This window comes from Trichosurus vulpecula, chromosome 4, assembly GCF_011100635.1.
Source record: "Trichosurus vulpecula isolate mTriVul1 chromosome 4, mTriVul1.pri, whole genome shotgun sequence".
Lineage (NCBI taxonomy): Eukaryota > Metazoa > Chordata > Mammalia > Diprotodontia > Phalangeridae > Trichosurus > Trichosurus vulpecula.
In genome coordinates, this window is record NC_050576.1 from 267,945,325 (window position 1) to 267,973,036 (window position 27,712).

At 38.5% G+C, this 27,712-nt stretch overlaps 1 protein-coding gene across 4 annotated transcripts in view; it reads right to left on the reverse strand.

Annotated features, from left to right (window-relative positions):
* Positions 1 to 27,712, reverse strand: part of PLS1 (plastin 1) — a 159,358-nt gene that overhangs the window by 74,471 nt on the left and 57,175 nt on the right. Inside the window, exon 1 of one of the 4 annotated variants that reach the window (XM_036755427.1) lies at positions 15,297 to 15,313. The exons of the other annotated variants lie outside the window; for them this stretch is intronic. The gene's annotated coding sequence lies outside the window, so the exon portion shown is untranslated. Of the gene's footprint in view, positions 1 to 15,296; positions 15,314 to 27,712 lie in introns of those variants that run through there. 4 annotated transcript variants of the gene reach the window in all.

A 27,712-nucleotide genomic window follows, 5' to 3' on the forward strand; every position in this document is an offset into this window, starting at 1 on the left:
GCAAGTCACTTAACCCTGTTTACCAGTTCCTCATCTGTAAACCTAACTGGAAAAGGAAATGGCAAACCCTCTAGTATTTTTGCAGAGAAAATCCCAAATGAGGTCAAGAAGATATGACTGAAATGACTAAACAACAACATTCTGTCTTTTTTCCTTAACTTCCCATCATGGACCTTTGAATTCAACCAAGCTAATCAGTTTGCTAGGCAATTAGGTGATACTGTGGATAGAGTGCTGGACCTGAGTTCAAATCTGACCTTGGACATTCACTAGCTATGTGTCCCTGGGCAAGTCATTTAAACGCTGTTTGCCTCAGTTTCCTCAATTGTAAAATGGGTTGATATTAGCACCTACCTCTAAGGGGTGCACATAGTACGTGTTTAACATATGTATGTTTCCTTCCTATATCCAATGCATACATTTTTGCCTCTGTACATACCACGCTCTAGTTCCCTCTCAGTCAATCCCTTACTTCCTTCAAAACCCAGACCAAATTCACCCCCTCTGGGAAGGCTCTTGTGATTGATCCCATCTGACTTCTCATTTGTCTTATTACTCGTGTATTCAGATTGTGCTATATTACTTTTCACTTATAACATGTAACTTCATGGTAATATTCATGAGCTATTTCATGGCTGTTTATTCTACCTCCCCAAATAGATTGTATGCTCCCTGAGGGCAAGGAAAATATTTTCCCTTCCTATCACAATGCCATGTAATAATAACTCACATTTATAATGGTACTTCACTCTAGACAAAGCATTTTCTTCATACACAACAGTGCACATCCACATAAAAATTGTTCCTACCAACATTTCAATTTGAATGAGGTTGGATAGTTGTAGTTACAAAGGACCAATGAAGCAGTAGCCAGGTTGAAATAAGCCATTAGGAAGATGAAGAAATAATCTAAGGAAAAGGTCTGTTACCTCAGAGTTCCTGTATCTCAATGTGTTTCTAGAAGTGGGGTCTTTCTCTCCCCTTCTCCTCCCCTTTTTGGGAGGACTGGCTTATGATTCTCTCCTAGGAAGAAACTCCTGGGTTATTAACTTACACCTTCAGAGGAGCGTCTTGGCATGGTGAGGGCAGGTGACTTCCCTCAGGTCAAACTAATACATTTCAGAGGTTGAGCTTGAACTTCGATCTTCTGGACTCTGGGGGCCCACTCTCTATTGGCTAGGCCACACAGCTTCCTAAATTATCCAAGTGGTTTTGGTTTTCTTTTTCCTAATGCTTTTACTGCAAAACCTTATCATACAACTGAAACTGACCTTCCCAAAGTCATCAATGGTCTCTTAATTGCCAAATCTAATGGCTTTCTCTCAGTCATCATCCTTCTTGACCTTTCTATAGCATTTGATATTGTCGACCCTCTCTCCTAGATACCATCTTCTCTCTGGGTTTTTATGGTGCTGTTCTTTGTCTTGGCTTTCCTATTAGTCTAACTGTTCATTGTCAGACTCCTTTGCTGGATTATCACTCACAACATGGCCCCTAACTGTGGGCATGCCTCTCAAAGTCCTGCCCTGGGCCCTCTTCTCTATTCTCCCTACACCTTCTCTGTGTCTCTCTGTCTTTCTGTCTCTCTGTGAATGTTTATCAGTCTTTCTGTGTGTGTGTGTGTGTGTGTGTGTGTGTGTGTGTGTGTGTGTGTGTGTGTCTGTTTCTGTGTCTCTCTGTGTCTCTCAATGACGTCATCAGTTCCTGTGGGTTTATCAGCTCTATGCTGTTGATATCAAGATCTATATTTTCAGTTACCAGTTTTTCTCCTGAGTTCCTCTTCCATTACCTATTGGACATTTCTAATTGGGCATCTCGTAGCTATTTCCAATTCAACATGTCTCAAACTGAATCCGTTCACTTTCTGCTCAAATCTATCCATCTCCTGACCTTCCCTGTTTCTGTAGATGACATCACCGTTCTGCTGATCATTCAGGCTGGTGACCTTGGTGTCATCCTTGATTCCTCACCCTCAACTCAGTTGCTACATCTTGTCAGTTCCATCTTCATACCCTCTCTCCTATATATCCATTTCTCTCCATTCACACAACCACACCACTTGTTCAGGACCTTATCCCCTCTCCCTGGGCTCTTTGCATTAGCCTCTTATTTGGTTTCCCTGCCTCAAGTCTCTCCTGTCTCCAATCCATCCTCCACACAGCCTCCAAACTGATTTTCCTAAAACACAGACCTGACCACATGACCCCCTTACTCAATAAACTCCAATGGTTCCTTCCCTATTGCCTCCAAGATCAAACATAAACTCCTTTCTTTGGAATTTAAATCCTTTTACAACATGGCCCCAATCTACCTCTCCAGTCCTACTACCCATTACTTCCTTCCATATGCATTGCAGTTCGGCCAAACTGGACTTCTTGCTGTTGTTCATATTGGCATTCCATCTTCCACTCACGCTTTGACACAGGCTATACCCCAATCTGGAATGTACTCCTCACCTTCATCTCTTAGAATACCTGATTTCCTTCAAGGTTTATCTTGAGCACTACCTTCTACATGAGACCTTTGGTGATCCACCCAGCTTCTAGTGCTTCCCCACCAAAATCACAGCATATCTAGTTTATATTATAATATATGCCCATGTTGCCTCCCTTGTCTAGACTGTAAACATCTTGGGGAGAGGAACCCCTTTGACTTTTGTCTTTAGAACCCTATGTCTTGCATGATTCTTGGCATATGGTAGTCACTTAAGAAATTATTGCTAATTATGCAATGACCAACTTTCTTCTCAGCAATGCAATGATCTAAGACAATTCCAAAAGACCCATGATGGAAAACGCTATCCACATCCAGACAAAGAACTATGGAGTCTGAATGCAGATCAAAGCATACTGTTTTCTCTTTTTTTTCTTTCTCATGTTTTTTCCCTTTTGTTCTGATTCTTCTTTCACAACATGACTAATGTGGAAATAAGTTTAATATGATTGTACATATATAGCTTATATCAGATTACATGCAATCTTCGTGGGGGAAAGGAGAAGGGAGGGAGGGGGGAAAATTTAGAACTCACAATCTTATAAAAGTGAATGTTGAAAAACTAAAAATTAATTAGTTAATTAAAATTTTGAAAAATGACTGACATAAAAAAGAAACAATTGTGGATTGAGTGGCTGAAAAACCATAGCAGGATCTCTTTTGTGGTCAGACCACTTTAAACTGATACTAATGTATATTATGCAAAGGTAAAAAGTCTATACAACGAGAAGATGGCAAAGTTCATGAGATGAGGGGTCATTTCAGATCCTTCTGCTCCTTTGGAATTCACATGCTACCCATAAACTATTCCTACCTGTTCAGATTTGTGGCTTCTCTTGGATCTATACATTTGGGGACTAACCTAGAGATGGTTAAGATCTGTAACAGCCTCCATTACTATACATTTACTTCAACAGTCTGGAAAAACTGGATTTCAAAAAGGTTTTCCTGAACAACAGGAAGATGTTTGATTTCCAAGCTGTGGAAGATTAGTATTAGTTCTGCTGTGTACCTAATGTATAAAGGTGGAAGGAAAAGGACCAAAGAGGCTTTGGGCCTTTTCCTACAGAGTTTGTTAAATGTGTTCCAGCAACATCAGCTTCATAGAACAGGTCTAGCATGTTACCACTGCTGTACCTACTTTCTAAGTATCACTGATCCTTCAAAACTATACCAGCTAAAGAATGAGAGAGAAAAAAATAAAAAATCCCTTAACCAAGAAAAGTCTGAAGTTTTTCATACAGAACTTTTACTAGGAAACTAAGAGGAAGCAATAACAACAAAAACCACAGCCCCCAAGCCACATGATCAGAGATTTTAAAATGTCAGTCAGCCATCTAGCATTTATTAAGTACTCATTATGTGCCAGGGACTGTGCTAAGCACTGGGGATACAGAGAAAGGCAAAACCACAATAACAATACATAGAAACACATACATAGGTATGGTGAAATTTGTGGAATACAGTTTATTTAAGCATGTTTTACAAAAATTTAATCTCAGCAGAGAGTTAAGAGTTGTATAGAAGAAAGAGAACTGAATTTAGAGTCAGAGGATGTGGATTTAAATCCTCTCCCCTTTGCCTCACCCCCACCCCCTCTTCCCCATCCTCTTCATTAGACTGTGAGCCCCTTGAAGACAGGGACTATCTTTTGCATTTCTTTGTATTCACAGCACTTAGCACAGTGCCTGGTATACATTAGGCACTTAATAAATGCTAGTTCATTACCTGACTGACTAGTGAGTTTTAGCATACCAATTAACTTCTCTAGGTACAGGGTACAGCTAAGTGGAGAAGTGGATAGAGCACTGGGCTTGGAATCAGGAAGACTCATCTTCCTGAGTTCAAATCTAGCCTTAGACATTAGCTGTATGACCCTGGGGAAGTTACTTAACCCTACTTGCCTCAGTTTCTTCATCTATAAAATGGGCTAGAGAAGGAAAGGGCAAACCACTCCAGTGAGCTTTGCCAAGAAAACCCCAAATGGGGTCACAAAGAGTTAGACATGGCTAATAACACAAATTTCTCTGAGCTTCGGCTGCAAAATACAAAGGTTTATATGGATTATATGGTCTCTGCGATTCCTTCCTGCTCTAAATGTATGACCTGATGATGCTTAAGCTCCTAACCCAAAGCAAATTTGAGTCGGCATGGCTTCTAGGTCTGATGGGGGCATCCTGAGTTTTTCTCAGTATTTTCTCTGAGTTCTCAGTCTAAGTCACAGACCCTCTGAGTCTGTGGTATACTATACTTGTCCCTTGCCACCCTGGATCCCTTGCCCCCAGATGAGGAAACCACTTCCCCATGTAGACTGGAAGACACCTCTGTTTGGCTTGCCTTGCAGTCTGACCTGATGGGCACTCCTTCATTCAGCTTCATAAACCTTAACGTGCCATATGAGTGTCATCCTTTGTACAGTCAACTCAGAAGGCCACCAATGCTATAATTTCCTTTTCTTTCCTGTTCCTTTGGTTCCCTCAGGTAAACTTTCCCAGGGCCCAACTGAGGCTCAGAGAGTTTGTCCAGGATCATATCACTAAGTGTTTTCTGATTCTAGGTCTACAGAGATTTTTTTTTCTATAATATGTTACCTGTCCAGTACACATCAAGTCAGTGAAAGTTTTTCTGGAGATTGTGATGTTCCAAAGTTTTCAATCACAGAGCACCACTGAAAGAATATTTGTGTTTTAAAAAAATAGGTTTGAATGCTGAGTAATTGTAAGCAACAACCTTGACCTCAGAGACCACCTCTCTCTTCTCAGTATAGAGGTGGGGGACCATGGGTGAGGAATGCTGTATACGTTGTTAGATGAAGTCTATGGTGGTTTACTTTAACTGTTTTCTTCTTTACAGGGAGGGCTAACTTAGTGGGGATAGTGTCATATCTGGAAATGACTGATGGAAAAATGAAATCATCGATAAAATGTATTTTTACCATAAAAACAAAAGGATAGACTTTAAAAAAAAAGACTCAGAGTTGGCCTTATTTCAAAAGAAGTGTATATTCTTTATATTGGTCTTAAAAGAAGTAGAAGATTCAAATCTTAATTCTGTCACTTAATAGCAGAAGTAACTTCATTTCCTTGGACCTTATAACCATAAGGTGAAGTCCTTAATGACCCGGGGGTCCCTTTCAGTTCTAAACTTAAAGTTCATTTAAACTATGGCTTTCTGTACCTTGAGGACTCTGAGGTACAAAGTATGAATAACTTGTCAGAAGTATCTCAGGCTTACAAAACAAAACTCTCAGGCCATTTTCATAACCACATTTAAAAGATAACGAAATGACTAAGTGATATGGTCACAGATTAGGCTATAAGAGTTAAGCCAAGGATGTTAGAAATAAACCATCTTCTCTGTAACATCCATTTGCTGCTGGATTTCGTGTGTGTTTTAATTAACTCCTACTTTACAATTATTTCATACAAATGTTTATAATAATATAAACTAAAATAGGACTTGAATCAATCATGCTCGGTTCTTTTCCACTTAAAAACAAATCTAGAGGAGGAAAGTTTCTACCAATGTAATCTTTCCCCACAGCTCATTTTTTTTAGTACCTCTTCCTCACTTCCTGCATATAATCCAAAGCAAAATTTTTTCACTAGGCCCAAGGCAGCAAGTTTTAATCGGATTTGTCAATTTAGCTAATGGACTTCTTGATACTTTCTTTTGCTAAATTTTCTTTTTTTTATTAGGAACTTAACAAACATGAACATTTCAATAAACAAAGAAGAAAAAAGTATATAAAACTATGCACGTTTATTGTATACAGTTTGGGTTTTTTAAAGTATGTTAAATTTAACAAAGTAGTAACAAAACTCCCCCACTTGTCTGTGTTCCTTTCCTTCTGCTTTCTTGGGTGTACATTTTTCATGTTTCATTGACACTACGTTCTCTCTTCTTTTTTTATCTGCATCTCCATCGCTACCAGCGACTGTCCCCCTTCCCTAAAAAAAACCCTCCCTTGTAACAGGTAAGTAAAATCTAGTGAAACAAATCAACACATTGACCATGTCTAAAAATGTAAGTCTCATTGTGCATCTTTTATACATCCCTGTCTTCCACTAGGTGGGAAGCATGCTTCATCAGGCTTCTGAAGTCATGGCTGGTCTTTGCATTGACCAGAGTTCTGAAGTCTTTCAAAGCTGTTTGGCTTTGCATTATTGTGGTCATTGTATAAATTCTCCTGGATCTGCTCACTTTATAAAAGTCTTCCTAGGTTCCTTTGACTCTGTCATATTTGTCCAACAATGCAATGATACTTGATCAAAGAAAGCTGAGGAAGGGACAAGAAATGTTATAATCAAAGCAGGGGAGACTACTACCAGTACAATCATTCCATTCCTCTCCACCTCCATCAGGCCCTGATTGGGGTGGCTGCCCAGGACCTCTCACCCAAGATCTTTAAGAATGTCTCAAGACAACAACCTGCCTCCAGTTCAATCCTGCCATTGGTCAGGAGGAGCAACCCCAGTGGAAAAACTACCTTTGCATAGTGCTGTATAACCCTTTCCTCTTTTATAGCCAAAGTTCCCAAAGAACCAGAAAAGAAAGTTCTCATCACTGAAGTCCTTGACACATCAAACAGTTTGACATCAGAAATGGATATGGTTTTATTGATCAAATCATCAAATGATCACTAAAGAAGATGCTTGTATGTCAGCTTTATCTCCTGTCTACACTCAGGCCAAACTGGATTGTTGTCCAGGTCACTGGGTCTTAATGCATGCCCCCTCCCCACCCTGAATTGTCATCTCCCTCACTGTTGTACCATTTTATATGCATTTTCCCCACTAGAATGTGAACTCTTTGAGAATGGCAATTGTCTCCCTTTTCTTTTTAGATGTCCAGCCTTTATCCGGTTGCTTTCTACATCATAAGCACTTATTCATTCACTACATTTTCATTCATTCATTACATTCATATACTACAATTTGTTCAGCTATCCCCCAATTGATGGGCATTCGCTATGTTTCCAGTATTTTGCTACAATAACAAGTGATAATATAAATATTTTTGTAACTATGACTCTTGTAACTATCTCAGGGGTGGTGAACCTGTGGCCTCAAGGCCACATATGGCCCTCTCGGTCCTGAAGTGCAACCCTTTGACTGAATCCAAATTTCACAGAACAAATCCTCATGTGGCCCTTTAGGTCCTCAAGTGTGGCCTTTTGAATCCAAACTTCATAGAACAAATCTTCTGTGAAGTTTGGATTCAGTCAAAGGGTCATACTTAAGACCTAGAGGGCCGCGTGAGGCCTTGAGGCTGCAGGTTTCCCAAACCCGGTCTATCTCATCTTCCCTCTATCTGTGACCACATGACTATAATGGTATGAGTCCAACTATATAGCTGCTAAGGTACCTTTCAACTCTCAAGTCCTGTGATTCAGTCCTCTTTTCTCTTTCTCTCTTACCTATCCCCTCAAGGTCCAGCTGAAGTTCCATCTTCCCTATGAAGCCCTTCTTGACCATCCTTACAGATATCTCTAAATAATTACCTAACACTACTATCTGGTCAAACAATTCAGCACTGAATCATACATTATCTTGTATTATTTTTTCCCATGTTAATCTTGTCTCCTCAACTAAAATGTAAACCCTTTAGGGTAAGGACTATAGTGAAGTAAAAATGTTTCTTCTATATTCCCAGTAGTTCTTAACATAGTAAATCCTCAAGTATTATTAGCGTATTGCTTCCGTAACCAAGTTATTTAAATGGAATTATTAAATCAGTTCTCAGCTTGTTCCTATACCATCCACAAAATGATACTAAAATATGAAAAATCTGTACAAGGATCTGAATTAATACGTGTACTGCCTAAACCCATAGATTTATAAGATTTACTTCAGGTATCCATTACTACAATTCACCTTGACATAAAAATATATTTCTTAATATAAGGAGAACTGAAACATCACTCAAAGGAGCACTTATTTTTTACTGGAACTAAATGAGTCACTGGGGCTACCCAGCTAATATGACTTAGCAACCAGATGGACAGCAGTCCATGGCATCTTCAAGTCCTGAGTCACTTTCAGTGACCTCTTTTATGCAGGAACAGGCTCTGCCTGATCCCTGCATCCTCTCAGCTCTTCCTACATTCTTATCTAAGGGTATAATTTAATCCCATCATAATTCATAATTAGTTGCTTCCATTCCCAAAGGATCTTAACATCCTTCCAGCTTCCTGAGACCTAAAAGGACTATTCACTCACATATTGATTTGCTGAAGGAAATTGAAAGTAAAAAATATAATGAAACTCTTCCTTGCTTGAATAAACCACAGGTACCTTTGTTAATCTGAATTTTCCCACTTCCACCCTTCTCATCTTTTGCTCTTTCTCTGGCTTTGAGCCCTGAGACAAGCTCACCCCAAAGGCCTTTTGTCAAGCACTGCTTCGTCTTATAATACAAAGGAAAATAAAGGAAAGGAGTGACTTGCTAAATCACAACTTCCCTGTTAGCAAAAGGGCTTCATGGTGAATGATCACCTTCATTCTCTGACCAGCAACATCTATGGTTCCATGCCTTCTTTGGCTGGTTGTAGGAGCACAGGGTCAGGTGCCATCTTGACATCTTTTCCCTGGTATCCCTACCAGAGTTAGGAGTTTTGTTCTGTCAAATTGAAACATCTACTCCCTGAATGCACCCTGAAAGTTGTCTGTCTCTACCTTCTTCTCTCCTTGGCCTCTTGCTTCTCTAGCATCTTTTTCAGTCAAGCATGGTAACTCCTTAAATGTTCTTCTCATGGTGTGACATTACAATGACCTCAGGTAACTTTTTTCACATAACAACCCTAAAGACACCTTCTTTTTATTACCTGAAAGATCCAAGAAACTACAGGGGGAAAGCACCAGGGACCAATGGCTCAAGATAGGTTGTAGCAACTAGGGATTATATCCATATTGGGCAAAAGAGAAGGATCAGAGAAGGGATAAAATCATTGCCCAAAATGAACTGGAGAATAATAACTACAGACAGAAAAAACTCAGAGCCATTGCATTTTTACTTTGCTTCTATTTTCTTTGCCAGAAAGAAGGGTCTTTCAATTGTTAGTGATAGAACAACAATAACAACCAAAAAAAGCTATTAGGGAATTTATACCTATAATAAGTAGGGAAATAGTAAGAGAACACTTAACTGCCCTCTAGGATTCAAGTAGGCCAGTCCTGCATATGAACAGCTACTGAAAGGTGCTTAATAAATGTTTATGTTGATCAAAAGAACTTCCAGGTATGGTTGCTGGGCCACTGATATTGACCTTTGAAAGACTGAGGAAAATAGGAACATTATCACAAAATTAGAGAGGGAAAAATGTCCTAATTTACAAAAAATGACAGTGAATAAGGTCTATAAACTATAAATCAGTAAGCCTAACTTCGATTTGAGGCAAAATTCTAGAATGTTTTATTGAAGGATAGTCAGTTAATACCTAGAAAAGGGAACAATGATTCCAGAGAGCTCTTGCATGGTCTCCTGGCTTCCCTGAATTCCTTCAAGTCTCAACTGAAATCCCATCTTCATTCTAATGCCTTCCCTCTAACAATTTCCAATTTATCCTGTGTTTAGTTTGTACATAGTTATTTGCACATTGTCTCCCCACATCAGATTGAGAGCTCCTTATGAGCAGGGGATTATCTTTTTACCCTTCTTTGCATCCCAATGCTTAGCACAGTGCCCAGCACACAGTAGCTGCTTAATAAATATTTATTGACTTCCTGATTGACTCTTCTGAGAGAATCACCAGACTTGTATATCAAGAATTTGCTATAAATACCTGAACCTTAGCAAAGCAGCTAAGAAAGGATCTCATCACATTCTTGTAGAGAAGAAAGAAAATGGTAAATAGACAAGCACTTCTTAAACTGTAGCTTGTAACCCTACATGGAGTTGCATTACAAAATGTGGGGGTTGTGAAAAACTGGGCAACAGTGAAAGGCTTCTGACTGTACAACTGCAAAAATTAATTCAAAATCAAACGTGTAATGAATCTGTGGTGTTTCCGACAGTACTTCCCCGTGTTGCATAGCACGACTTCACTGCAGCCTTAGTTCTGAACACACAACATGCGCACTTTGCACTGCACATGCTGTCACACCATGAAACACCAACCAACACTGCCACAAATACCTCGGCTCAGATGCAAACTATTGTATGTTATGAATTGCAGTATTTTTACTATATATACAAAGTTTTCTGCTCTTATAGAAACATAATAGTTTAATTATGGAAAACAAAGACTTTTAATATTTTCCTACCATCATTTCTCAGCATTAAGATTAGTATATCTTTGGATTGCATTGTGTTAGAATGTTTGATTTTAAAAATTGCTATCTCCTTCTTTTTACAGAAACCTAAGTGTTTAATTGCAGCAAATAAAGACAAAAACCTTTTAATAATATTTCTCCACCATCGCCCCTGTATGTATACGTAAGTGTGAACATCAATTTTTAAAATTAAGTACAAATAAATGTAATTTCACAAACTAAAGCTAGTATTTATTTGAGAAATTATTAGCAATATTTATTTATATTTTAGGACAAAAATATTTTTCGGTTATGAATAAGTCGCTAAATTTAGACAGAAGAGGTAAAAATACTGATGATGATGCAGCAAAATCTTTGCTGCCAGGTTATAGTGACCTAAAGACAAGAAAAAGAAAATATGATGAGTCACTTTTGCAATATGAATTTACTTCTAATAATGATGGTAGTGTGGAAAAACCTCTTCGCTTAATTTGCAATAAAGTTTTGGTTGTGGAGAGCATAAAACTAACTAGCCAAACTAAAACATCTTGATACTAACCATACAGCATACTGCAATAAACCAAAGGGACATTTTGAACACTTCTAAAATTTTCAAATAAATAAAAACGTTTTGAGAAATTTGTTACTATCAATGAACACTATTTACTTGCATCTTATGAAACTTCTCATTTAATTGCAAAAACTATGAAGTCCTGTGTGATAGAAGATCTTGTGTTACCTGCTGCTATTAAAATATCAGAAATCATTCATGAGAAAAAGCATGGGGATGAAATTCATAAAATTCCTTTATCAAATAATATTGTTTCCAAAAGAATTTCTAAAGTTAGTAATGACCAATTCCAGCAGCTTATTACCAGGCTTAAGGGCAGTCCAAAGTTTGCAATTCAGTTAGATGAAACAACTGCTATTTCTAACATGGCACAGTTGTTACTTTATGTAAGATATGTTTATGAAGGAAGTATACATGAGAAATTACTGTTTTGTTGCCCTTTGGAAGGGCACACAACACAAGAGGAGAAGATATATATATATATGTGTGTGTATGTATATATGTATATATCTTAAAGTCAATGAATTTTTCACAAATGAAGGTTTACAGTAGAAAAATTGCATTGAAATCTGAACAGATGGTGCTGGAGCAATGAGGAGTAAGAATGCTGGCTTTGTTGTAAAAGTTAAAGCTGGAGGCAATGTACATATCACTTTTACTCACTGCATGATCCATCAAGAGCACTTGTAGCTGGGGAAAAAAAAATCACCAGAGATAGATGTTGTCCTCAATACTATCAAAATCATTAACTTCACTAAAAGTCATGCCCTTAAAAGTCATTTGTTTTCAAACTTTTGGAAAGACATGGACTCTGATTACAAAAGCTTATTAATACATACAGAGGTAAGGTGGCCTTCAAGAGGGAGAAGTTTAAACAGATTATTTAAATTGAAAGATGAAGTTGTTATATCTTTGACTGAACAGAAATCTGAGTTTGTTAATTTTTTTCATAATGACTTATGGCTTTCAAAACTGTGCCGTTTGTTGGATATTTTTGAAAAACTCAATGACTTAAATGTGTTACTTCAAGGAAAAAATTGTAACATATTTATGTTAAAAGATAAAATTGAAAGTTTTACTTAAAAATTTAACATATGGAAGAATAGAGTAGAAAATGGTTCTTTAGAAATGTTTACAGTGACAGATGATTTTATAATTGAAAGTAACCTTCCCAAAGATTAATTGTAAGATTTGTAATTGATCATCTGAAGTACCTGAAGGCACAGTTTCAGAAATACTTCCCTTCAAATTTTGATTCTAAAAAACTAAGTTAGGGTTCATAAATCATACTTAATTGAAATAAAAAATGTTAGTCATCTGCCATTAAAGCTCAAAAAGAATTTGCCAAATTATCAAGTGACACAGGTTTAAAACTTGAGTTTCCTAAAAAATCATTAAATGAATTTTGGCTTGAGATTAGGATCTGTCCTAATTTCCAACAATTTCCAAAATAGCCCTAAATATACTTCCGCCATTTTATACTACATATTTATGCAAAGCAGAGTTCTCAGTATTGATAATTATAAAATCAAAATATCAACCAACTCTGAAAAATGTTGAAGATGTTCTTTATTAGCGCATTGTAGATGTTTTAATTCCTTATGTAAAAATAAACACGCACATCCATCACATTAGTATGCAGATTTGCTTTCATCTTTAATAAATGGTAAAATTATATGTATACAAAAGAATTGTTTTAAAATAAATTTCTTTATGATTTAATTATCAGTAAATGCTTTTTTTGTGTACCTACTTTATATACCTATATACCTGGGGTCACGTAAAAATTTCTCAGGCAAAAAGGGGTGGAGAGTGGAAAAAGTTTAAGAAGCTCTGAACTAGACAACAGTACAACAGGTAATTCAGAGCCAGAGAGTAATCATTGATGGTTTGATATCAACTGGGAAGGTCTCAGTAAAGTTCCCCAGGGATTTATGCTTGGCCCAATATTCTTTAACAGTTTTGCCAATGACTTTGATAAAAGGCACAGATAGCATGCCTATTAATTTCTGGGCAAACATGAGCAAAGGGACTAAGTATTTAGAGAGCACCTACTTTGCACCAGATGCTGTGCTAAGTGCTTTTCTTTTCTTTTTAACCAAATAAGCAAGTTTACTTGCTTCTCTCTACTCACTACTCACCTGTGAGTTAGGTGCTGTTATTATCCCTATTTTACAGCTGAAGAAACTGAGGCAAACAGAAGCCCAAAGTCACAGAGCTAGTAAATGTCTGAGGCCAGATTTGAGCTCAGGTCTTCCTGACTCAAGGTCATCAGCTGCCTTATAAGCGGAGATACATGTTGGCAGTCAGTATCCTAAATTATCCAACAGGCTATAACAATCTGACAAGACAATATTTAATGGAGTGCAAATAGACATCTTAACAAGTACAAGATGGTGAAGACATAATTAGACAGAAAAGGTCTTGAGGGTGACTTTTAGTAGCTACAAGCTCAACAAGTCACAAGTGTTACTCGGCAGGCAAGAAAGACAGTCTAAACGTAGGCTACCTTAAGAGAACTATGGTGTCTAGGACTAGGAAGGTAATGATCTTACAGCCCTTTGTTTTTGTCACACCACATCTGAAATATTTAATTCAATGCACAGGACCACCTTTTAGGAAGGCCAGCAGTAAGTTGGGGAGCATCTAGAGGAGGGCATCCAGATGAAGGACCTCAAGATTTCCCTAGGAGGATCCCTTGAAGGAACTGCACCTGTTTGGCTTAGAGAAGGGAAGATGGGTGGAGGTGATAGATGTCTTCAAGTATTTAAAGGATTATCACCTGGAAGAGGGACCAGGCTTGATCTGCTTGGCCCCAAAGGGCTAAACTGAATGGAAGATACTGGGGCCAAATTATGAAAACACAAATTTATACCTGATGCAAGGAAATCACAGCTCCACTTGAATATTTTAGTATTAAAGTAAGGAAATGCTTCCTAAAATCAAAGCTATCCAGTAAGTGAAATGGGCTGCCTCTGAAAATAGAAGTTTCCCCCTTCAAGGAGCGCTTCAAGCTAAAGACAACCACTTGTCTGGTATATCTGAGGAGGTTCTTGGCCAGAGATGAGTTGGATTCAGTGATAACTGAGGTCCCTTCAAAATCTGAGATTATGGGATTCCAGTCTTGATTTGTCCTAGGCCTCACACCCTTCCAGGGATAAACTAAAATGATTCAGTACAGTTAGTGGATGTTATGGAGAGAATTACCTATTACACCAAATCACTTGTTTAAAATTCATGACTAACTATCAACTAAAAAGGGTTGTCTGGATTCACTTTGACATTACAGCATGGCCAAGCACCAGATGAAGTTTATGGTCGTTTTCCTTTACTACTAGTTAAGTTCCTGTAATTCATGTAACTGATTTACAAGAATAAAAGTGAGATTGGGTTTAGTTCATGCACAGCTCACTTAGGATTGGGTCTCACTTGAACTGCTTCATTGTTGGAATTTAAACTCTGAACTTGAAACCAAAGGATAAAGTATGCCACTGGGTGGAAAAAAAAGCACGTTAATTTGCTCAAAGCTCAGATAATTTAGTGTTTTAGTTACTGAAACTGTGGGATACTTAACATAATTTTAAAAGCTGCAAAGCCCAATCCTGCTCTGCATCCCTCTGTGAAGTATAGTAGTGTTCAAGGCTTAGGGGTAATAGGACCAGGAGAAATGAAATCGAGTCTATAAATTATTACAGTTTTATTCAGGCTCCAAGAGACTCCCAATGAATCATCAAAATATCAATCAGTCAACAGAAATTTATCAAGTCCATCTTCTGTGCAAAGCTAAGCAAAACCAAGGAGCTCATAATCTAAGGGAGAGATAACAGGCAAACACTGTACAAACAAGATATCGGGATAAAGAGGGGATAACCAAGAGAGGGTCAAGACACAGAGCCAAAAGGGACTCCAGAAACCATTGAATCCAAACCTTCCATTTTACAGACAGAAAACTAAGGAGCAAAAAAGTACAAATGACTTACGGTCACTCAGGGAATTGGCAGCATGGCTGGGACCAAAGCCTGGGCTTTCTGCCCTCATGTGTCCTGTTACTCAACCAGGATAAATCCTGTCTGGGTCAGCTAGATAGAGCACTGACCCCTGGAGTCAGGAGAACCTGAGATCAAAACGGCCCTCAGATCCTTACTGTGTGACCCTGGGCAAGTCACTTAACCCCAATGGCTTCCACATACAAAAAAAAGTAAATCATGCCTTTGTCAATTATGAAAGCTGCATTAATATACACCTGTAAACACACACACACACACACACACACACACATACACAAATATCTACCTAAGAGCCCAAAGACATATGCACTGACAACTCAAATCTAATAAATCACAGTGGTGATGAAACCAGGTAGGACTAACAAATTAATTAATTAACTTAGAATCAGGAGACCTGGGCTTTGGTTCTAACTGATCACCAAGTGATCTGGAGCAAGGAAGAGGAAAAAGAACAGGGCAGGGAGAAGATAGAAGAGAAGGCAAAGAAAAGAACCTCAAATTTATAGAGCACTTAAGGGTTTAAAAACCTCTCTGGGCGCCCTCAGAGGCCAGCTAGATGGCACAGTGAATGGAGCACTGGATCTGGAGTTAGGAAGACCTAAGTTCAAATCTGACCTCAGAACCTCGGTAGCTATATGACCTCGGGCAAACCACTGTTTGCTTTTATCCACTGGAGAAGAAAATGGCAAACTCTAGAGTATCTTTGCCAAGAAAACCCCTCGGACAGCATGATCCACAGCAACACAAAGAGTCACAACTGAACAACCAGGCTTTCTCATCTTGTAAAAGGAGGAGCTTGGACTAGGTGCCTCCGTGCCCTAACATTCTCTTAGTAAGCATATTGTGACTTAAATTCTCCAACAATTAGGCTTTTTTTTCCCACTCCCGCCCTGGTTCATTCAGATCTTTTGACAAAACACTGATAGATGAAAATGTCAGGCTTTGTTTAGTTATTTTCTGCTCTGACATACTGTCCCCTTCTCCCCCTCCACTTGGGTGGAGGTTAAAAACAAAACCCTCAGGGTGATGCAAGTGAATCTTTTGAATTGTGTTAAGTTTCTAAGAATCTTGCTCCTCAAAGCCAGTTTTCTAATTTGGCCTTGGGCTATGGTTTAAAATTCACCTGCCCATTAGTAAGGCTTTAAACCACCACCACTCTGTACCCTGAGTCCTTTGCTTTCAGTTTTCAGTAGCTTTCAGGTTGTAAACACACCTATTCAGGGCCAAGTCCAAACAGATTTCCCCTCTCTCTATTTATAAAATCCTCAAACCCAAATACGAGTCAATTCCTTAAAATATCCAGATTAAGGAAATCTAGAGCAGAGTTAGAGTTTACCTAGGCTTCTTTGAGTACTGAAAATCCAGTTGTCCTTAGCTAATGAAAATGAATTTCAATTAAATTCAAGGTGCGTTTATGGAACTTCTGCCATGGGCTCATTTTCATTAAATCATTAACTATCAGGTATTTTGATGTCAGGGAGCTCAGTTGCTGGTTTATTCCATCTCAGCATTCTTTTCCTCTCTCCTTCTCTATAGCAGAAGGGTTTGGAGGAAAGGCATAATGTGGGATGGCATTCAGAGGGGTGGGCCCACAAGCCACTGATGGTCTAACATACCTAGTTTTTTAAAAACTGGAACACATACACTCAAAAAAGTCCTATTTTTATAGGAAATTATGTGTGGCCACTCCTATAGGCTTAGTATTGAAGAGCTAACCTTTGCTTTAGGGGTGGAGTGAAGACAAAGGAAGAGCCTTTGGAATAGATGTGTCAGAGTTTGTTCTTGGGGTGAAGGCTAATTAGGAATCTAAGATGAGGGGCAGAATATAATAAGGCCTTTCAGGAACACAAGAGCCTCCTCTCCTTCACAAACTTGTCCAGGCTCACCTCCTCCCAGCTTCCTAATTTCTTTTTTTTTCTTTTTTGAGTTGTTAATTCAGAACTATTTGTCCACTGTATAAATAACCTTACAGTACACATGCTTTACCATTTACACAATATATATGCTACTGAGACTCTGAAAGTTGAATTTTTATGCATTTGTTTCTATGTATTTTCACCATAAATTCTTCCTCTGATGCCTTATCATGGCATAAAGTTGAACCTGGGTTCTCAGGGTTTATGTCAATGGAGCACTAGTTCTGCTGGCTTGTTCTTTTTTCAAGATTTTTTAGATTTTTTTATTTTTAGTTTACAACACTCAGTTTCACAAGTTTTTGAGTTCCAAATTTCCTTCCTCCCTCCCTGCCCCCCAAGATAGCATGGAATCTGATAGATGTTCTACATGTTACCTTCGCATTAAACTTATTCACACAATAGTCAAGTTGTAAAGAAGAATTATGACCAATGGAATGAATCATGAGAAAGAAGAAATGAAACCAAAAAAGAAGAGAAAAAAAAAAGAGAGAGAGCAAATAGTTTGCCTTAATCTGCATTCAGACTCCATAATTCTTTCTCTGGATGTAGACAGCTCTTTCCATCATGAGTCCTTTGGATCAGCCTCCTAATTTCTGTTGATGGTACAACTATCCTCATAGTTGCCCAAAATCAAACAACCTCAGACCTTACTTTGAGTCTTCCTTCTTCACTTCCAAACTCAAAGATCAACAACCTTTCTCCTAATTAGGCAAGTAGGTAGATAAATACAGCATTTATTGAGGGCCAGTCACTGTGCTAAACACTGGACATACAAATTTAAGTAAGCAAGAGAGTCCCTGCTCTCAAGGAGTCCACTTTCTGAGCAAGACAAAGCATAAAGGGCAACTGGAAAGAGGAGGCAGCTGTGGGAGGAGGCTGCCAGCATTGAGATAAGCTAGAAGTGGCATGAATACCTGTTTCTAGGCAAGATGAGGCTTTGATCAGCTAAACTGAGAGATAGTGTAAAGCTACATGATTGTTTAGCTATTAGAAATTCTTATTTTACTTCAAGCAATTTAAAATAAAATCATTGACTAAGCATATCCTCTATTCCCCTTCTTTTCCTGTTATTTTTATTTCATTTAGTAGGAGCCTAACTGAATTCTCAGAATAGATACAGTAAAGATTTAATATTCTTTCTTAAAGATGATAATTATTCCAGGTCAGGGTGGAGATAATTACAATTAAAATTAGTGTGTATTTCACATTAAATTATAATACAGTTGATGAGTGACCTTAAAACGTGAAAAGAAAAAAACAAGGGAACTAGACATTAATTATTCATGTTAGTAAAGAACAAAAGAATGAGAAAGAAAAGCTACCAGTAGAGCTATAATACACATGTCCTTATTGAGATTCTATGGCAAAGTAGGATGAATTTTATATCCTCAAGCAATGAGGTCACCAAGCAAGTTGCCAGGGTAGCCAAGGAATCACCTTCCCAGAAGATATTCAAGGTTGAGATTTGAGCCCCGACTACGAGGGATCAAGATATCCAATCTCTCATAATGCTTGAGAATACTAAATTACATGACTCAATATGCAAATTTGCAAGTAATCCACAGTGAAGAATTCTTTTCATATTCCAAGGTAAGCAAAATGTCCCAATCTGTATTAAGGAATCAGTTTGTTACTTTCAAGAGAAATTGAGCAATGAGTTTTTTAAAGAGTGTTACTCACAAAGACCATTTTAGTATTAGCAATTAAAAGTTCAGACTAAAACTTGAAGAATCCAGTAAATATTAATCAGATTCAGAAGTAAGTTTTGCAAGCCTGGTAATGACAGTAATAAGGATAACAAGATATGAAATCTCTCAGATAATTGAGAACACCCTGGAAGTGTAGGCAACAGGTTGGCAGACGAACTTAAATGTGGATAGAAAAGTTTACATTTGCATAATTGAAAGTAGCTTAATTTTCTCTATGCAATCTGGTTTAGAAAAAAAAATGTCACTCAACATTTCTTGGAAAATAATTTCTCAGTAACCAAGATGGAAGCAGCAAACAGAATTCTTCACTATTTTAATTAAAGAATGCAGTGGTTCAACTGCCAGCATCAACTGAATATACACTGTGTTCAGAGGGCTAGATCAGAGGCAGAGGCAGCTGGACATCACAGTGGTTAGTTAGGACTTTGAGTCACAAGGATGTGAGTTTAAATCCTGCCTCAGACATTCCCCATCTGTGTGATCTTTGGCAAATCACTTCATCTCTCCAGGCTTCAGCTTTCTCATTCCGGGGATGATAATAGCATCTATCCCAAAGGGTAACTGTAAGGATCAAGTGAGTTATCATAAAGGGCTCCGTGAATATTAAAACATTGCATAAATGCTGACTATTATTAGCTTTTATCGTTACTACATGAGGTAGACAATAATATCTAGTCTATGTTAGCACATATTACTGACTCTCAGATCTGGTCTATTAAATGCCTCAAGGAAAAAAAAATCAGTCCCATTATTTCAAAGACACATCTCATTTTTTTAATTAAAAAATGGTATTACCCAACTTGATGACCACCTTATTGACTAGACTTGGTTTTGAGTGATTCTGTACTGATACAAGTGCTGTGCCTTTCATACATCCCGGCTATGTGACCCTGGCCGCTGTTCTTAGCACCCCAGGTGACTTTGTGAAACTTTGTCAGACCATAACAAGAGTTGTTTCTCTACACCGGCAGGAGAATCCTTGAGCTTCCTACCTCAGTGGTGTCACAAGTCCAGACCAAAAAAAAAAAAAAAAAAAAGGATACTTGAAAAGGCCATGCTGCAAGGTCTGCAAGCATGGATCTTCTATTTAGAGCAAAAGGGAGATTTAGAAATTATGAAGGCCAATGCTCTCATTTTACAGAAGAGGAAACAGGGATTCAGAGAGGTTCAGTAGACTGGTCCTCAGTCACAAAGCTAATATATAGGAGAGGCACAAGACTCGAACCCATGCCACCTAAGGTGGCATAGTTAGTAGGTGGCAGAGCCAACTCTCCCCTGACTCCAAAGAGCAGATTTCTCCTGCAGCCTGTCCCCCAAAGAAGCATTCCAAAAATGTTTTAAGTAATGGCAGCATCACTGGAATCAGCGTATAACCTCCCTAGGGTACTACTTTGAAAGGGAGGACATTCATTCATATTCATATATTTGATTAGGTTATTTTTAAAAAAATCATTCCCACTATGTGGCTTATCTATCTACTAGATAACTGGAAACTTGAGCGAGTCTTGGTGCATAATGGCTTCTGTCTACTCATCTGTGAAATGAGGGATCTCAGCTCAATGAACACTTCTTAGACCCCGCCATATAACAGTCTTCTATAATTCTGCAACTTTTTATATTCTGACACCTCATTTAAGAAAAAACAGGCAAATTCAAAAACTGTTGCCATTAATGCAGGCTGAAACAAAATATGAATAGTTATGCTCCGAGTTCTGGCACAGCCATTTCAAGAATACTAAATCAGACTGCTGGTGTAACATTTCAAATTTCAATGGAAACTCTGTGTGTGTGTGTGGGGGGGGGGTGGTTAGTGACATGACACAATTCATTAACACAAATTCTATACCCCTTGTGTGACCTCCAGTGACTCACTTAGCTTTTTTGGATCCTTAGCTACAAAATGATGGGGCTGCACTAGTAGACTTGAAGTCTTCTTCCAGGTCTAAATCTATAATCTTATGATTCTAAGCACAAAAATAAAAATGAATTCTTTTTCCCCCATCATAGGCTGTTCATAGCTCATATAATCATAGATTTTTTTGAGATGGAAGAAACCTAAATATCATCTAGTCCCAGCCCCATTTTCGAGGTGTGAAAAAACTGGGACTCAGAGAAATTGAAGGATTCATGGAGGATCACCAGGATAAATAAATTACAGATCTGGGATTTGAACACATGTTCATTTGAACCCATCTGACTCCAAATCAGCACTATTTCCACCATATCACCCTCTCTTAGTGTCAATGCTGAATGATGTCAGCTAGAGGGAAAGTGAAGCTGGCATCACTTTTATTTTTGTATTTAGAATCATAAGATTATAGATTTAGACCTGAAAGAAGACTTCTGGTCTTCTAGTCCAGCCCTATCATTTTGTAGCTAAGGATCAAAAAAAGCTAAGTTATAGCTGAAAGGGTTAGAGGTCTTAGAACTGAATCCTCTCACTTTACAGATAAGGAAACTGAGGTCCATTGAAGGTAAGGGGCTTACCCAAGGTCACACAGGTTGTAAGTGACAGAGCTGGCACTTGAACCCAGGTTCTCGATTGCCAAATTCAGGGGTTTGGACACATGTAAGGTCCATTTTCCTAAGTTTTTCATAGGCTTTAAAGTTGAAAGAAACAGAACCTATTGATTATTAACTCCAATTTCCTGACTTTATAGATGAGGAAACTTAAAAACAGAAAGCAGAAGTTACTTTTCCCAAGGTCACAAAGGTAATAATCAACAAAATTTGGATTCAAAGCCAGGGGCGAGGGCCTCTGCCCTCAGTTCTGGGGAGGGAAAAGAAGGGGGAAGGAATATGTACTTATATAGGACCTACTATGTGCCAGGCACCATGTTAAGCACTTTACAAATATTATCTCATTTGATCCAGGTCAGTGCCATTTCCTCTAGACCATAGTTCCCAAATAGAATGATTGGCTAAGGAAACAATATTCTCCTCTGCAGACCAGAAACAATCCAGTTATTCGCCTTTGTCAAGGAGAGCAGGTAAAGAGGGAATAGAAGATTTAATATTCCAAAGAAAAAATAGTATAATTATTTAGCATATTCCCACAGGATACAACATTTCGTCTATTGGATGCAGAGGAAAGAAAAGTCTATATCTACAACTCTTTCAGTGGGTAGAAAGTGGGTAGAGGGGAAAAAATTCTTCCAATGCCATATAAATAGATTTGGCTCAATGTGTTTCTGACTGCTTGATTTCCTGCAGGTTAAAAAACTGAGCATGGGGCAGTGGGGGCAGAGATGAGTGGAGAGAATAAAGAAAATCGAAAACTCATCTGTTTCCTAATCTAGAAACAAATTAAGGTGCGCATACTTTACACGTTTCGCTAAAGTGGCCAACAGGGCTAGAGCCAACAGACTCCATGAGGAAAAGGGATCTCTAAGGTAACCAGGTCCCTCCATCACCATACAGGATTCTGGAGATTAAATTCAACACCCTAATGTACGCTTAGAAGAAAACAGGCAGTCAGGCATGTAGAAGAGAACCGCTTTGGAGTGTTTGTCAGTTGCATCCTTTAGTAGTTCAGTTTTCACATTCTCCACCATCTTAAATTACTGGATGGTCCTTCAGAGTTAGCCCTTTTTCAGTACTGACTGGAGGTCAGCGTGGAAGTAGATTTTTTTTTAAATGGCTCCATAACTCTCTCTGGCCATTAGTAACATTTGTAGCTACACAAAGTAACATAATAAGGGTAATCGAATGTCATGCTTTGGCTAGTAAGCTGATCTAAACTGGGGAACATAAAGGAATGTTATCCCCCTCCTCTCAAAGAACACAATGGAGCAGTTGGCTGGTTCATTATAACAACAACTGGCTGAAAGAAATAGAGCTGATGTACTGAAAGTCTAATATGGGAAAGGAGATTCTGCCTTCTAAAAAAGCTACAGTAAAGTATGTGTGTGTGTATGTGTGTGTGTGTGTGTGCGCGCGTGCGCGCGTGTGCGTGTAAATGCTACAAGACAGTTTTGTTTCTTCTTTTCTTGGCACTCCCAGTCCAGAGGTAATTAGTTCTGAATTGTACTTTCACTTAAGCACAGTCAAGCTCAGGTTCACTCACGGAATCATTTTCATTTCTCTGATGTTTTAAAAACAAAACAACTCATACACAGGCAGTTGGACAGATCTCAAAGTCGAGCAGACAATGTGCTTATGGATGTTGCAGCAAAAAGGAGATATATTTAACTTTTTCGAAGCTACCTCTGCTTTCAGAAAATTCAAGTCAGTTTTTGTACTTTGGCAGTAAGTGCTATGCAAATTCATCAGTGGTGTCAGTATCAAAGTTTCCTTAACATGCATCATTCAAGAGCTTCTCAGTCTTACATGCACAGCAAACTGCCCATTTTCAGCTTTAGTTTGAAAGCACTGGAATTAATCTGGCTCCTCGAAGAACTACACAAGGTAATAATCAACCAGCAAATAGGACCCCATAAAAGAAGGTACTTAACAAGAAATTAATCTTGGAAAGGCCCTAACCACTTCTAAAATTTACTGGTGATAGGGAGTTAAAAACCTTCAGAGCAGGGAGATAACTCTGTGTTTGAATTCCTTTTTAGAATGTGGAAAAAATCAGAATGGGAAGGGTAATCAGAAAGGATAGATGGTGAAAGGAGTTTAATTACCCCCTCCTGAGGATGCTCAGTACAGGATCCTCAGTCTGGTTTTTACTGCTTCTGCTATCAGCTGCTGTGTTTTTTAACCACAGGACTATTTGTTGTCTCCCCCGTCCCCCCCCCCCCATCAGGGGGATTCATAGCCAGTTAAGGTAAAATCTTAAGTATGGATTAACTGCTTTCCCCGAACAGGAAATGTTAAGATTTAAAAAGCAGTAGCACCAGTGCCTGGTAGAAAAGGCATATTCTATTCATTGCTTTCACAGTTTCCTACCAACACTCTTACAGAGAGAAAAAGTTGAAACCCAGCCATGTATACTTGCGGCTGCATAAGCCGGAACAAAGCCTTCTCTCATCATAATTGCTGTTCAGTTAAGAGAAAGTGAAAAGATGTTTAAGGATAGGAAAACGGAAGGAGATTAGTAAATTCTGTGCCCCCACCCAACAAAACCACCACTTAATTTTGCTGATTATTCAGGACACATGCCGAGAGCACCTTGGAAAGCAAACATGCTCGGAATGGAACAAGTAAGTGGTCAGTAACAGCCACAGTGACCAAGGTTACTTTTGTGCTCAAAATAAAAGTAAATTCTGCATACCTGGTTACGCTGATCCGGTCAACTGAGAGTAGATACTAGTCCAAAAGATCGCAAGTTCTATATGGCCAATAATCCTATGCCAAAGTCTGGACTACAGGAAAGCAGCAAGTCGGCACTGAGCAGTATTCTGCCTACTACTGTAGATTTTATCACAAAAGAACTTGGTCTCAGTAGAAAGGCCAAGCTTCAGGATGGGTGTGGTTTTGAAACTATAAAAACATTCAAGAGGCTAAAATGTAAATGACACATAGCCATAGTGGCGGTATCTCAGAGTGCCATGGACTTTTTGCCCCTGGATGTCATTCAAGGAAGACATCACAATCACGCCTGCACGGTCATAGGACTACACCGTGCTGTTCCATCTTGTCTTTATAGCCGTGCTGTGTGTGGTGCAGTCTCTTCAACTTAATTTTGAAAAAGTGCAAGGCTGTTTTCACCCTGTTAAAGCACAGATTGAGCTTCTAGAGGGGATAAGTAAGAAAAAAAACAAAAGTAAAAAGAATATGCAGGACTACATGTGTTGGGCCCAGCAGACAGTTCAGACCTGATGGACTCTCTCAAGGAATGGCCAGTCCTTGAAGGAAAGGGCCTCGATCCTAACCTTAAGAGGCTTTCAGGACCCCAGAATGACTACCCTTCCAGCTGTCCCAGGACAACTCTTTCAGATTCCCTCCTGACCTGATCCTGGGAGAACAAAGTAGGGATGTTTAGCCCCCAAAAGAGAAGATTTAGGAGGGCCACACTTCAAGGGGCTGAATGGCTCTCACTTGAAAGAGGGATCGGAATTATTCTACTTGGCCCCAAAAGACAGAAAAAGAAGGAATAGATAGAAGTTGCAAAAGGGTAAATTTAGGTATGATATATAGTAAAATTCCCCATTGATTCAATCTACCCAAATGTGAAATGAGCTAAGGAGGGAGTGGGTTCCACCTCACTGGAGGACTTCAAAAAAGTCACCAGATGGCCACTTGTCATCTGTTGTAGAGGGAATTATTTTTTTTGAGGCAGTCAGGGTTAAGTGACTTGCCCAGGGTCATACAGCTAGTGTCTAAGAGCAGATTTTGAACTCAGGTACTACTAACTCCAGGGTCAGTGCACTGTGCCACCTAGCTGCTCCTATAGAGAGAATTCTTCAGCTCTGGTTGGACTAGCTAGCCTGAGGCCTCTTCCAACTCTGAGACTTTGCAATTTTTTTTGAACAAAAGAAGCAGTTTTGAATGGCTACTGAAAATGTAGAGAATCACAGAATTTCAGAACCCAAAAGCCTCAGAAATCATCTAATGCAATTCTTCCTTTTACAGCAGGGGGAAGCTGAGATATAAAGAGGTTCATTTGTTGAAGGTGAGCCTGTTTTCATCTAACAGATAATTCTCTAGGGAGGAAAGAAAGTTGCAAATGTTTTCTAATGGTATTAAAAAGTAGAGCATAAATACTAATAAAATTGCCTTACCTGGTAAAAAAATAGACTTTTATCTTAAGAATAAATAGTGAAGTGAGCAAAAAGTGATACTATTTCTCGTGACATCCATTACTCAGTTTATTAATCATATGAACAAGCTATCCCAATGTCTTATTTATCTTCCTGGTTTATCAAAGATTCCATGACTGCTTGTAAAAAGCAAAATTCTGTCCTCCCCAAACTCGCCTCCTGATTTTCATTTGGATGATGACCCACCATCAGCTGGACCCTGATGACTCCATGCACCCCCATTTGCCAATTTTCTCCCTCTACTACTGCTCTCACAAAAGTGAACAACTTGGAATTTCAACAATACAAAAAGGAGAATGGAGGAAAGTCTAAAAGAGTCAGAATATTATTGAGATCTGACACTTAGGAAGGAGAGAGCAAGAGAAAAAAAAACTACATGTCATTGAAAAAGTTAAGATACTCAAAACATAAACACACACATATAATCCCAGTTGATAGGAAATGCTAACCTATTTACAGATCCAGAACAACAAAGCAAATCACTAAGAGGCAATGAGATCTGCAGAAAACACAAAATGGTACAGGCCAAGGTCACTACAAGAGTGTGGCAAATGTTAAGAGAACATGAGGATTAGAGTTTGGATTCTTCCTTAACACTGCATTGTACTTTATTTATAGTTCTCCTTTATACTTAATGATTATTTTGTGTTAATGTCTTATGTCTCAACAAGTAACTTAAATTGGGCAGAGATCCCATATTATTTATCCTTATTTTTCCTTCAGTACCTTACATGGCGGCTTTCACATAGCAGTTACTGAATAAGTATTTGTAGTTATTGAGAGTAATATGTTTGTATAGTGGGTACGATCTTAAGAATTCATCTCTCGTAACACTTTAGGCCAAAAGAGTATTCCTAATTGGGGGAACTGCATCTTCCATAATTCTTAGGCTGGCTGAAGCTGGTGACATAATTAGATAAGGATTAATTGCTCAGAAGTTCTAGACAAGGAGGGAGATTTGAGGAGCTGGTCAGCTGGAGGTGGTTACACAGGGGTGGTGCAGACAGATGTGAAAATGGCAAGCTGCAGGGCTATTCCTAGAAAGGAAGAATGAAAAGGATTGAATGGAGTAAGATGGTCATGATTGTTCCCAAACTCCAGAGCCAAGTTGAGAGGTTTTAGCCACATTTGAGCCTGTGATGAAAGATATCTAAGAAAGAAACTCCAATGCACAAACAAAGCCAATGCAACCACGATTAGAAAGGAAGCAGAAAGCTGGGAAACAATTTTTACAATTAGTGTCTCTGATAAAGGCTTCATTTCTAAAATATATGGAGAAATGAGTCAAATTTTCAAGAATATAAGTCATTCCCCAATTGATAAATCATCAAAGGATATGAACAGGCAACTTTCAGATGAAGAAATCAAAGCTATCCATAATCATATAAAAAAATGCCCTAAATTACAATTGATTGGAGAAATGCAAATTAAAACAACTCTGAGGTACCACATCACACTTATCAGATTGGCTAACATGACAAAACAGGAAAAGGAAAAATATTGGAGAAGATGTGGGAAAATTGGAATACCAATGCATTGTTCATAGAGTTGCGAACTGATCCAACCATTCTGGAGAACAGCTTGGAACTATGCCCAAAGAGCTATAAAACTGTGTATGCCCTTTGATCCAACAATACCACTACTAGGTCTATATCCAAAAGAGATCATAAAAAGGGAAAAGGACCCACATGTACAAAAATATTTATAGAAGCTTTTTTGTGGTGGCAAAGAATTGGAAATTGAGGGGATGCCCATCAATTGGGGAATGGCTGAATGAGTTGTGGTGTGTGAATGTAATGGAATACTATTGTTCCATAAGAAATGATGAGCAGGTGGATTTCAGAAAAACCTTAAAAGCCATATAAAACTGATGCTGGGTGAAGTGAGCAGAATCAGGAGAACATTGTACACAGTAACAGCAACATTGTGCAATGACCAACTATGATTGACTTAGCTCTTCTCAGCAATGAAGCGACCTAAAACAATTCCAAAAGACCCATGATGGAAAATGCCATCCACATCCAGAGAAGGAACTATGACATCTGAATACCAATTGA